The sequence below is a fragment of the Sinocyclocheilus rhinocerous genome, unplaced genomic scaffold (assembly GCF_001515625.1).
Source record: "Sinocyclocheilus rhinocerous isolate Xijiao unplaced genomic scaffold, SAMN03320098_v1.1 scaffold1565, whole genome shotgun sequence".
In the NCBI taxonomy this organism is placed as follows: domain Eukaryota; kingdom Metazoa; phylum Chordata; class Actinopteri; order Cypriniformes; family Cyprinidae; genus Sinocyclocheilus; species Sinocyclocheilus rhinocerous.
In genome coordinates, this window is record NW_015655464.1 from 374,310 (window position 1) to 385,514 (window position 11,205).

Below are 11,205 nucleotides of genomic sequence, written 5' to 3' on the forward strand. Positions count from 1 at the left end.
TGCAGATATGGTTTTGTTTAGGGATCTGTGCCTTTGTGCATGCGGACATCTGACTGCTGAGTAGTGATTGTGTTTTTCAGCAATAGTGTGCACCCTTCATTTACAGAGAAAAGAAGGTCAGGGAAAAATCTGTAGATGGAAAAATCTCCATACAAGTTCTTTGTGCATTTTTCTTTTTTTTGTACTTGTTACTTTGCACTTTTTGTTAAAACATTTTTATTTACTATTTATTCAGGTTTTTTTAAGGTATCTAATATTTTGATATTTAATTTCCATGATCTAAATATTCTTAAAAATTAAAAGTTTGTTGTCATTTGGAAGCGTGTAGGCCCTTCTTGCATTATTATGCTATTACATTATGATTATATATTCAGTGGCATAAAATGGTCTTTAAAATGACAATAATATCGCTTATCGCAATTACTTCTGGGGCAATATATCGCACAACAAAAAGTTGTTATCGTGACAGGCCTAGTAATTAATACAGACCCTCTCATCTCCCAATAGTAAGACAATAGTAAGACTGCCAGTAACAATAGTAGAAAGTTACTGGCAGGTGAGTTTGATCAAGGTTGGAGGTAAACTCTGCAGGAAAGTGGACCTCGAGGGCCAGAGTTGAGAACCCCTGTTCCAACAGCTACGAGCACTGTGTACCTTACACAATAAACAATGCTCATACTGAATGACACACAGTTTATGCTTTTTACACTGCACTTAACATCAAATTATCATCTTTTTAAAGCTCGCTTTTAGAGAAACTTAATTTGAGGAAAAATGAAAATGTCAAGCATTGACAGAAAATGTTTTATTCTTACAGTTATGGTCCAAAAAATGTCTATTCAGGACAAATTGGATAGTCAGTAATAAATAAGTCTGATGTGCAGGAGTGAGACAAGCCATTGTTTAAACAGCAATCAGTGATATTGACACCGCAAATGTGAAAATAAGAAAGTTAACCCTGGGTTTACGATTGTACAGTACAAAGCCTGAATAACCAGGGTTATTTCCTAACCCAGCGCAAAGAATGAAAATGTGTGAAACAAAATATCATAACCCAGGTTTCCTATAACCGGTGTTAACAATGTTAAGTGTCTAAAGCCCTATATAATTTTAGCATAACTGCAGTTCCACATTTTTTTGGATATACTATGTATTCAACAGCAGATGCTGCGCTATTAATGATCTTTTGTTTGTAACGACTGAAGCTGAACTTCAGTCAACACCAATGTTCCCTCAAAATTTTTTTCTTGATGAGCAAAACTTTTCTCTATTGGGCGGACATTTCGGCCACCTGAGCAAAAACATTCTTTATATCAGAGCTGTACAGCGCGCACACAAAAAAAGTGTGTAACTTTTAACTTTAATGTGCTATTTGTATTTAATTTGACCCATGTGGTTACCTGAGAATTTTTTTTTTTTTTTTTTTTTACAGTATAATACACTGCCATTCAAAAGTTTGGGATCAATAATGTTTATTAAAGAAGTTTCTTATCTGAAGGATCATGTGACACTTTATACTGGAGTAATGATGTTGAAAATTCAGCTTTGCTTCACGGGAATAAATTATATTTTAAAGAATATTAAAATAGGAAACCAATATTAGAAATTGCAAAAATGTTTCACAATATTACTGTTTTTTTCTGTATTTTCGATCAAATAAATAGGCCTACATCCTTGATGAGCATAAGAGACTCCATTAAAAGACAAGGTCAATTATTTATTAGGTTTATAGGCCTAACATAATATAATATCAAAACAAACTGAAGCATTTAAACTGATAGAATAGAATAGAAAACAAACTGAAGCATTTAAACTGAGATCTGTAAGTTAAATATTTTTTAAAAATGTGAACGTGAATTGTTCTATAGCCATCTAAACATCCCTATGAAGCACAGTTTGCACAATACACCTGTGTGTGACTGTCGTGCTTCCACATTGGTTCGCTTGCCTGGTCCGAACCCAAGTTCGATTGCTCCCCCCTCCCCCTGTCCCCGCTGGACTCCGTTCATATTATTTTATTTGGGTGGGAACCGTGGTTCGTTTGCGTCATCAAGCCAGCAGCTGTTTACCCCGTTGCTTAGTAACGACGGCGCAGGAGAAGGCGGCAAATGCATAACATTGCTCTCTGCACTTTTATACATTTACGTTTTTGAACCGTTCGTTTCGTTTACAAAGCTTCGGTACATAACGGCTTCACCGGTTCTAACTCTATAGCGATATCAACTCTATAGCGGTTTACCCGAGCACTGCAATTCATTCGCTTTCGCAAATGGCTTTCCCAACTCATTTATGCGTGTGCTCGGCACATTATTTCTTCTGCGCGGCTGCGCACGCGAGCAGCTTAGAGGGAACATTGGTCAACACTCTAGTATTGTTAATTCTGTTTACTTTTCCAAACACTAGCCTTGGATACTTAGGCCCTTAATGAAGTGAGTTCATGTGAAGGTGTGTGGTGGGGTGGGGGGCAGCTTCCTGAAAGGAAGCGTGCTCAGCAGATATGCTATTTCCTTTTTGGATAGTAAACAGAGTTATTTTAGTTACAATCAATGTCTTTTATATTTTGGGAAGAAAACGATTTCTTTTAAGTTTCTTTAAAGTAGACATATTATATTCACAAGTTTAAATAGTCTAGCCAGACAAATATGAGCATGCCATGACACGTCTCTAAAATGGTCCTAATGCCCACTCGAGGAACTGAAATATACATATATAGAGAATAGAGTCATTCAGTCAGTGGGAGAATGATTTTGTTTATGTTGTGAGCCAGTAAACACAATAGCAGGAGTGAATATGATGAATAAACATTCTTACTTCTGTATGTCGGTGATAAGCCACCATGCCCAGGCCCAGCCGCCCACTGTATAGCTCTTCTCATCAGAGCCACAGCAGCCACCTGAGAAAATAAACACGGCATATTTAGCACAAATACACATTCCACACTAATCTCACTTTTAAACTCAAACATGCTTTCAATCATTTGTGGTATTCTAGAATGGCAATCTAACATTAAAGCGGATACTTTGTTAATAAATATTCATTTTAAATTGTCTTTAAAAAAAATCAAACCATATTTTTCCATTGTAAAAATCTAATTCAGCCCATTTCACAAGTTATTGGTAAGTCACCACTTTCACCATGTAACGGTGGTGACACCCGGATATACACTTTTAACACTTTGTTCAGGTGCCAGAAAGAAATAACTGTCAAATTTAAATTTTCCCAAATAACTCTAAAGCCCCCAGTTACATACAGCAACGAATCACAAAAAAAGGATGCTTTTTTTTTTGTTGCTGAGCAAAACTTTTCCCTATTGGGCAGACATTTTGGCAAAAACTTTCTTTATACCAGAGCTGTACAGCACATACACAAAAAAAGTGTGTAACTTTTAACTTTAATGTGCTATTTATATTTTATTTGACCCTTGATGTAACTAAATGATGCACATTTTAGGTTACCTGAGAAAACATTTTTAACATTGCTGTGTTACCAAGAAATTCTATAAAAAAATACATTTAAATCTAGCTTAAAAACGTATTTGTTTGACAAGGCTTATAATCTGTATTAACACTTTCCTGCCTTACATTTTATTGTTTTTTATTATACTTTGTGTATTTTTAAGTAAATGTGTTTTTGTGTTTTCATTTTTTATTTTGTTGTAAAGCACATTGGACAACCATGGGTTGTAATTAATGGTGCTATATAAATAAATTTGCCATTGCCACTGCCATTTAATACAAAAAATGCAAAAATCATTTTTAAAAATCTCATGCAGAACAGTTCAATTCTTTATAATATAATATAGTGCTGGGCGCTATGACCAAAATTTTATATCACGGTATTTTTCCAAATTAGACCGGTTTCACGGTACATGACGGTATTTTTTTTTCATGCATGACCGGGTGTTAACCATATTTTCTACTGATTGAGAGAGGAAATACTGCAGTATATTGACTTAGAATGCCCTATTTTACTGTCATGATGAGTGAATATTGTCAAAAAATACCACTAAATAGTGACTAAACCCCTAGTATAGTCCCGCCCCTGACGATGATTGGCAGCTTTCCATGTAGACATCGGAAATTCAAATGCAAAAGGAATTGCGATTCCATTTGAGTTTTGGCAGGTTACATGCGCGACGCAGCGAGAGTGAAAAAGCAGACTGGTAATTAATATTGCTATTTAAATATGACAGGCTCGTAACTCCTAAGACATGGGAAATACAGTTGCAAATGGACTTTGGTTTTTCATTTGAAATTTGGCAGTCACTGTGCGTTCGCGAAAGCGAAAATTCAAACGGTAATGTAGGATTTGCAATTGCATTTGGATTGTGTCACAATTTATGCGTCCACATATTGAAAACGCAATTGAAAATACAATTTGCTATTCCTTTTGAAAATTGTCCGGAATATCGTTCCATAATATATCATATCATAAATAGGTTACAACAGGGCTAAAAGCACACCTTAAGAAAAAAATTGCTTTTCACTACGCCGATGATGTATGATTGCAGAAAAAATATTTTTGTTTGTATTGAACATTTATGGAGCAACATATTTTGTGTGAAAATAAATCATACATGTAGTTTATTTTGTTTAAAAATCTTATAAATGTATTTGGTGGCAAGGGGGGCCTTTTACCCTACACACAGTATAAAAGGCTCACCAGCATGGGGCAAAAGGCACACAGTATTGATGTGAAAAACAGCCCCTCAGCATGAGGCTGCTACCAGCACACTTTACTTTTGGGACGCTACTCTGCAGGTGATGAGCAGTGCCTGGTTTCCTTCAAACATGATGCTTGGAATTGAGGTTCATCAGACCAGAGACTCTTGTTTCTCACAATCTGATGGTTCTTTAGGTGCTTTTTTGCAAATTCCAAGTGTGTTTTCATCTGTCTTCACTGAGGAGAGGATTGAGTTTGGCCACACTGGCATAAAGACCGGATCAGTGGAGTGTTGCAGTGATGTTTGTCCTTCTGTAGGTTTCTACTATCTCCACATATGATCATAGAGCTCAACTAGAGTGACCATCATGGTCTTGGTCACCAGTCTAACCAAAGCCCTTCTCCATTGCTCAGTTTGGCAAAGAGGCCAGCTCTAGGAAGAGTCTTGGTTGTTTCAAACTTCTTCCACTAAGAAAAATGGAGACAACATGCTTCTACGAACCTTCAATGCAGCAGAAATTTTTCTGAACTCTTCCCCAGATGTGTGGCTTGATGCAATCCTGTTTTTGAGCTCAACAGGCAGTTCTTTTGACCTCAGGGCTTGGCGTTTTTGCTCTGATACGCATTTACAGCTGTTAGACCTTTTATTGAGAAGTGTGTGCCTTTCCAAATCATATCCATTCAATTGAATTTGCCACAGGTTAACTTCACTCGAAGTGTAGTAACATCTACAAGCGATATGAATGCTCCTGAGCTAACTCAACTTCAACTGTCCCAGATAAGGGTATGAATACTGCAATGGAATCATTTAGCCCAAGTCTTTTTATTTTTAACAAATTTGCAAAGATGTTAAAAACCTGTTTTTTTTTGCTTTGCCATTATAGTGTATGGAGTGTAGATTTATGTGGAAAAAAAGTAATTAAAAGCATTTTAACATAAGGCAGCAACAAAACAAAATGTGAAAAAAAAAAAACTTTCGCAAGGCACTGTATATGATATATTAATATCATATTTTTTAAATATGGTGGTTTCATTATAAACATGGTGATTATCTCTAAGGTGGAAACCCAACTTAATCTATGATATTTACTATCTGAATCTAACCATGTTATGTCAACAAATGGAAAAGTCAGCCAGCTATTTATCATGTTAATTAAAGTGCCTTTTGCCCCAACAGCAGGGGCGCTTTTTACCCCCAAAAAACTGTTGCTTTAATTACATTAACAAAACTGAAAATAATTAAGAAGACCTTTGTCTCAAAATATATTTAATAATTTTAGCTTTTCTCATTTGCTAAATCTACAACATTTTAAAAAACATCAAATATTAGATCAAATTTGCACAGAATCAACTTTGCTCTGCTGCCCGTGATCGGGTCAAAGATCAGTTACATTTCCATGTGCATCTTGAAAAGGGGATGTTTTGGAAAGTGCTACGCCAAGTTCCCTTTCATTGCGAAGCATTCACAGTGGGAACTCCTCCCCTTCTCCGAAATCCTGAAACCTTATATAACACCAGTACAATAAACTGGCCAATTGCCGCTAATTATGCAAATCGCATGCAAATACTGCCAAGCCTGCGGGCAGTGTATAATGCAGTGAGAGCGACATTTGCCTCAGAATCTTCTCCTTCACGCTGCCATCGTCAAAGATGCACCTGAAGTTAAGACAGCTTCTTCACTGCATCTGATGGCTAGTTCGCCAGGGTCCTAGCGAAAGCTGTTAAGGAGCTTGACCTCAACTGGGATGCTACAGAGTAACCTGCCAGGAGTAATCTAAACTCCTGGTACTTCCAGTGGAGCTGTCACCTGGCTGCCTTGAGGAGGAAGGTCCCGTTCTTCCTGGATGTCCACGAGCAGGTGGTGAAGATGTGGTCTACACCCTAGTCGGCACACATCCACTCTTCCACTCAGGCCATGTTCTCCCACGCGGACGAGGCGGAGGCCCATGGCTATGTGTGCATGCCCCCCATCGAGGAGACTGTCGCCACACATCTGTGCCCTTCCTCGGCCATGCTTGGCGCAGACTTCAGCCTGCCTTTTAAGCCTTGCAGATTGACCACCCACCTCGCTGACAAGGCTTAAACCTCCGCGGACGAAGCGGCATCCACACTGTATGCAATGGCGGTGCTGCAGGTCTTTCAAGCTAAGCTCCTGCAGGCCCTGGACAGCGGCGACATGGACACAGACGTCGTGAAAGACCTGCGTGCAGTGATGGACTTCACGCTGATGGCGACAAAACGCTCTGCTCAATCCATCGGTCTTTCCATGGGCTTCATGGTAGTCCTTCACAGGCACCTATGGCTGACCCTAGCTGACCTGAAGGACTCTGCTCATTCCCTCCGGCCTCTTTGGTGACGCCATGGAGTCAGTTATAGAATGCTTCTCTGAGGCGCTAAAGTATGCCGAGTCATCTGATACCCCGTCGCACGTGCCATCCACCGTCTACATCACGCTCCTCTTCTGCACCCCGCTCTGCTCAGAGAGCGGCTAAGCAGCCCACCACATCCTCCATGGTTCCTCGACATGAGCCAGATGTTCGCCGCAAGCAGGGGACGGGACCCAGGAAAAGGCGTCACGGACAGAGGAGGAGCCCACGCCATGACAGCGGACTGCCCTAAGATGCCAAGCCTTCGTCCTGACGGATCGGCCAAGAGGAGGAGAGAGCTCGCTGAAGGCCCAGCACCCAAGCAAGCACCGCATCTTGCATTATGTTCCCCTTGTTCCTGCAGGTGACAAGAAGGTTCACAGCCTGCTTGCACAGCCTCTAATTTGTGGTACCCATGAGAGATGTGGGACTCTGGACCTGAGACCCATCAACAAAGCACTTCACAAGCACACGTTCAGGATGACGACTCTGAAGCAGATCCTGGCACAAATCCCTCCCAGGGACTGGTTTGCATCCATAGATCTGAAAGATGCATACTTTCATATTCAGATAGCAGACGCCACAGATGCTTTCTGAGGTTTCCTTTCGGGGGCACGGCATACCAGTACTCAGTGCTCCCATTCGGGCTGGCTTTAGCCCCATGCACGTTCTCGAAGTGCATAAACGCGGCACTTTCCCCTCTCAGAGTGAGCAGTATGCGCATTCTAAACTATCTGGACGATTGGCTGACTTTAGCCCATTCACAAGATGTGCTTATCAGTGATCTGCCTCAGGAACACCTTCTCCTAGGGGCGCCATTCTCACCCTTTTTATTCGCTGCCATCATTATTAACACACGCCTCTTTTATGAAGTAAATGAAAACTAAAGTAAACTTGATTACCGGCTGCTCTGCTACAACCACCTACAAAAGGTAAAAACCTCATACATGCCTCACCAAACTGGTTTATAAACTGTAAACTGAACAACTTCATGATTATAACATAACCACATGCAATAAAAATCACTGGAAAGCCCCAACTCACAGTTACAGGCTAACCAAACCACTATGGTGGTTAAATGTTTACAGAAATCAGCTCAAGTTAATAATCAACTAGCTGTTTCAAACAAAACAGCTTGTGCATCTGGAATGTCTTACTACATACAGTTCAACAATTTGGGACGTAAGATTTGATTTTAAAGAAATTAATACTTTTAATCAACAAGGATGCATCAAAAGTTATGGTTAAAATTATTACCATTTACACAAAAATATTAAGCTGCACAACTGCTTTCAACATTAATAAGAAGAAGAAGTGTTTTTTGGAGCCCCAAATTAGCATATTAAAATGATTTCTGAAAGATCATGTGACACTAAAGACTAGAGTAATGGCTGAAATTCAGTTCTGCCATAACAGGAATAAACTACTTTAATAAAATATATTAAATATAAAACAGTTATTTTAAATTGTAATATTTTACAACATTACACTTTTTTTTTTTCATCAAATAAATACAACATTGGTAAGCAGAACAGATTTCTTTCAAAAACATTTTTGAAAATCTTACTGACCCCAAACTGTTGAACTGTTGAGTGTACACGAGCACAGAATTAGGCTACTATTCAGTTAAAGGGGTCATATGATGCTGCTAAAAAGAACATTATTTTGTGTATTTGGTGTAATGAAATGTGTTTATGCGGTTTAAAGTTAAAAAAACACATTATTTTCCACATACTGTACATTATTGTTTCTCCTCTACGCCCCGCCTTTTTTAAACGCGTCGATTTTTACAAAGCTCATCGGTCTGAAAAAAGCGAGGTGTGCTTGTTGTTTGAATCACTTGCACAACTGCAGCCAGATCAATCACGTGAGTTGGCCCATTGAAGCTTCTGGCATGTGACTTTATTTCATGAAACATTCATGGATCTGCTTTTGACACATGTAATATCTTGTTTATGCTTGAGCTTGAGGAATCCACATTATGGTTGTGTGGTTTTCATAATATGTTATTCAAACATCATCTGTGCAGACTTGTCAACACTGACTAAAATGTAATCAGGCTGAAAGCTGCAGAGCACCATCCTTTTATTTTTATGGATGATGGTTGGATTAACACTTACAATATCAAAGTGTTGGGGATGGAATATTACTTTCCTTTTTTGAGCTTAAGGGAAACCAGCCAGGATGATGCCCTCCATCGCCACTCCTCTTGGTCCCATGTAATTACATATCTGGACAGTCATAACAGTATCATAACATAAATATCAGATGAGAGGCATGGCCCTCAACAGTTAAGCTTTGTTGTTGCCTGGAATGAGATAATGTTCCAAAACCAAAGCAGTCCCCTAAACACTTGGTGTTTTATTATTCAAGTCAAAAATGTATATTAAATAATTGAATAATAGCTTTATATCAGCCTTCACAGATGCTTATTTGGTAGTTGCATTGTTTAGCTTTGCTTTCAACACTCAAAAAAGATGGTTCTTTAAAGGTTCTTTACTTGTAGTATTGGTTCTATTTAGAATCATATCGTCCTGAAGAACCCTTTTATGCTGAAACTATTCTTTGTGTTAGAGTTTAGGCTTCTCCCACCTTTTTGTTTTTCAAATCATTATCTCTCAAAGCTCCTCATTACTGATTTTCTGGAGCTCAGCTATCCAACAACACAGAAGATCAACACACTCTCAACAAGTAAATGATTTCATTCTTAAATTTAAATACAAATTTAACTTTAAAATTGTAACTGGTTTCCAAACAAACATGTTCTTTTCTCTTTTTAGTGTTTTGGTCACATGTAAGTGTGATCAGCTCTGTTAAGCTGAGGACACATCTCTTCTCTTCTCCACTAAGTAACAGAGATACTGAATTTATAATCCATATTGTTAGATTTATTTTTTTTATTATTACTTGGGTTTATGCAGAAACATACCCAGTCACACACACACACACACACACACACACACACACACACACACAAAGCTATCCCATGACTTTATATCAATTTTTCCATTTAACATTGTGAAGGGCTCACATACTGTCCATTTTTGCTACTTTTGGCCTTTGTGAACATAATTGGTTTTCATAAACAAATGGATGAGACATACTGTAACTCTAAACTCGCATGCATCACATCCCACAATCTCATCATCTGCAGAGAGAAACTGCCACTCAGTTACACCAAAACGATGGAAAGGCATCACTAAGGACTGTAAAGATATTTCAATGGAACTTGGTCTTCATCACATCTATTTTCTGATTCTATTTTGTGTTTTTCTTCTTTATGTATTTATTCATGTTCATTGTCAATTGTCATTTATTAATATATTCTTCTAATAACTGTTGTTTAGTGCATTGACATTTGTTGCTACAATTTCACGTCAAAAAAAGTACCTAATTCACACAACGTGCAGTTGTTGTTGTTTTAATGTAAAACCCTAAAGAAGCTACAAGATATGATAAATAGAGAGGCAATTTTTTAAATAATATTAATAATACTAATATTAATTACATAAATATACTAATGTAACAATATTAATGAAAATAAACTATCATTAATTTATTTATTATACATCAAGTTATTTACAACACCATTAAGGTCCTATATAGCACTTTCAAACCATGGATCTTTATGGAACCATATAAAAAGGGTTCTGCTATTATTACAAGCAAAAGAACCCTTTTCTGGTACTGTTTTGCGTCGCTTCACCAATTTGCATTTTCAGTTCTAGATGTAGACTTATCATTTAGACTTAATGTGCAAATTTAAATTTATTTTTAAAATTTAATGTTCACATTTACATTTAATAATTACATTTTATTTCTTCCAAACAGGCTACTTTTTATTGTTTTTGGCTTTTCATATCACTGCTATGCTGATGACACTCAACTCTACCTCTCATTCCATCCTGATGATCCGATGATAGCTGCTCGCATCTCAGCTTGTCTAACAGACATTTCTTGCTTGATGAAGGACCATCACCTTCAACTCAACCTTGCCAAGACAGAGCTGCTTGTGGTTCCAGCAAACCCATCGTTTCATCACAACTTCACCACCCAGTTAGGCACATCAACCACAACTCCTTCAAAAATAGCCAGAAACTTTGGAGTTATGATTGATGATCAGCTGACTTTCTCAGACCACATTGCAAAATCTGCCCGGTCCTGCAGATTTGCTTTA

At 38.1% G+C, this 11,205-nt stretch overlaps 1 protein-coding gene across 3 annotated transcripts in view; it reads right to left on the minus strand.

The window, feature by feature from the left end:
* The window catches only part of LOC107718332 (flotillin-2a-like), a 25,221-nt gene extending 22,321 nt beyond the window's left edge, over positions 1–2,900 (minus strand). For 2 of the 3 annotated variants that reach the window (XM_016525364.1, XM_016525363.1), the window contains exon 1: positions 2,812–2,873. The gene's annotated coding sequence lies outside the window, so the exon portion shown is untranslated. Of the gene's footprint in view, positions 1–2,811 lie in introns of all 3 variants that reach the window. The other variant, XM_016525365.1, reaches the window with a different exon arrangement.
* Positions 2,901–11,205: the final 8,305 nt, after the last annotated feature.